The sequence below is a fragment of the Buceros rhinoceros genome, unplaced genomic scaffold (assembly GCF_000710305.1).
Source record: "Buceros rhinoceros silvestris isolate BGI_N320 unplaced genomic scaffold, ASM71030v1 scaffold5981, whole genome shotgun sequence".
NCBI lineage: Eukaryota > Metazoa > Chordata > Aves > Bucerotiformes > Bucerotidae > Buceros > Buceros rhinoceros.
The window spans coordinates 10,594-13,140 of record NW_010395848.1 but is presented as its reverse complement, the minus strand read 5'-3'; positions in this window follow the sequence as shown (position 1 = coordinate 13,140).

Below are 2,547 nucleotides of genomic sequence, written 5' to 3'. Positions count from 1 at the left end.
TGGGACCCCAGCCTGGTGCCCCTCCTCTTCCCTTCCCTTCCCTTCCCTTCCCTTCCCTTCCCTTCCCTTCCCTTCCCTTCGCATCTGTGGTGGGAGGATTGCCACCATGCCCTGGACTACAGGGCCCAGTTGTGTTGCCTGTGTTGCCGCACATGCTCTCTGAATCTGTCGTACCACAAAAGTGAAATAATATCCTTTGGACTGAAATCAGACTTAGCAGCTCTGAAAGTCTCAGTCTAAAACGAGTAAAAGTTCTGCAGATGGTTCCTCCGTTTCTTCCCATCACCTGGAGGCAGCTCCATGCCTTGGTCATAGGTTCATGTTCGTGTTAATCTCTTCAGTGGGGCCACGATCGCTCAGCAACATTTTTAGTCTCAGCAGTGCTGTGAAGAAACAGCAAAGCAGAAACTCCATCCCTTGCTTTTATCTTAGTGAAACTCTAATAGCACAGAAAATACACAAGAAAATTTATTTCACAATTTAACAACTAAATGCTCTGTGGCTTCCAAGCATTCCCCCACCTCACTCCCTGTCCTGACATCCTGAGCAATGGTAGATGCTATCTGAAAATCAGTCACACTTAAATCTCTGCACAGTCTCACAAACACCCCAGAAGCATCAACTGATGGTGCTGGGCAGAAGACAAAAACATATCTTTTGCCCGGTTTTCCCATTTGTTCTTACCTCCCTGAAACTTCGGGGACCCACCAAGGCTGAAAAACAAGACTGTGTTGTGTAGGGCAAAGGGACTGGGGAAGTGTCTCAGCGAGGAGGATAACTCAAGCCTGTTGGTCCCACTATTGCTCTTCAGGCTTCTCCTGCCGAGGCCATGGGAAAAGACCCAAGAGCTAGAAGACCCAGGTCTGTCTGTAGTCCCTCTACCAACCAAGCAGTAAATCTGGAAGAAATTCCCACATCTTGCCCACCCACAGCTCCAAGGTTTGTTTAAGAAAAAGTCTTGTCCCTTGCGACTAAGTGAATTATCTTAAAATCTGCTGTGGAGGCGTTCTAAGCCTCAAAAACCAAAATGCAAATAAAAAGGACTCCCACATATACAAAGGGAGGGGCAAAAAGTATTTGTAAGATACATATGTCCATCTCATGCAGAGATACACCCCGTGTGCACTATTATATGTGTACATGCATACGTGTTAATCTTTGTTTCAGACAACAATTCTCATGAGGAGGGAGCAGAAGCAGATTTTGGAGGAGAATTTATGACATAGAAGTCAGGACCTTTGAATGGTGTATTTTTTGCCCAGCCCTCCTTGTATCTTCCTGGTCAACATTTTGCCAGCTTCCCCATCTCCTTGCTGAAGAGTTAATGCTCGTCCAGAGCTTTGGCTTAGGGTGAAGTCACGGTGTGCAGAGCAAAGGCAATTTCTCATTTGCTGTATCCTGTTCTCCCAGGGTTTCTTAGAGACAGAGACTCCCTGAAAGGCCTGGCACTGCCCAAGAGCTAACTAAGGTACCCATAAACTGTTGTGAACATTATGTCCAAGGACCCGTCAGAAAACCAGGGTGGGAATGGATCGAAACCAGAACTTATCATTGTGTGGAAGCCCCCCAAAGAGAACAGGGCATTTCTGCAACATTGGGAAATGTCCCTATTCCACCCAGTCTGAGCTGTTGTCATGTAGAAAGTGTGAGCAAAATGTGAACAATGTGGGGAACGGAAACTGTATAAACCATCTAACTGCATCAACAGCCCAGGTGGAGGGAGTTGGTGCTGGAAAAAGTACCCCCAAGTACCACACATATCCTTTGGCAGGAGCATCTCACCAGGGGACAGGAATATCTGCTACAGATGGCAAGAGCCCCAGGAGTGCAGATCCTTTCTCTAGCTTCCCAGCAGCTTATTTCAAGAGGATATCCTCTTGATTGAAGCCTTGGTCTCACAGGGCCCCAGAGATACTCAGCCGAAGTCTGCCTTTCCCTCCTTATATCTGTGGGTCTGCCTCTCAGCCTTGGTTTCCAATGGCAAGCCCAGACTTTCTTCTCCCCCTACCCGCTTGGGAGAAGCAAGCTGTAGCCTCAACAGCAAGGCCAGGCATAAAACCACTGCTTGGGCTGCCAGCCTTCAGAGACTACATTGAAATGATCCTCTTTTCTGCAGATCATCCTTCTTCTGGCTAGACAGACAGCATCAGCCTGAACTTGGATTGTAGACAGTCCAATGTCCCTCAAGAGGGAGTGACCAGCTGCCTGGACCCATACCAACACGTTCAGTAGGACTGCTATGTGACAGGGATCTGGGAACAGTGACACCCATACACTCAGCTCTGCCCCACACCCTCCATGCGGCACATCGAGACCTGAGAGCGAGCTCAGGAAGGGAAAGAACATAGAGAAAAGCGGGCAGGGAGAAAGCTGTTGTGTCTAGTTTGGCTCCTTGCTCCAGGAAAGCCTACAAGCTAAGCTGAACATGATATAAACATGGGAAAGAAGCCAATGGGCATGAGGATAGGGAGAACAGTTTGGTTTATTGGGAACGAGGGCACTGATGGGCCTGTTGGGTTGTTTTAACCGATGGCAATACGAGCGGTT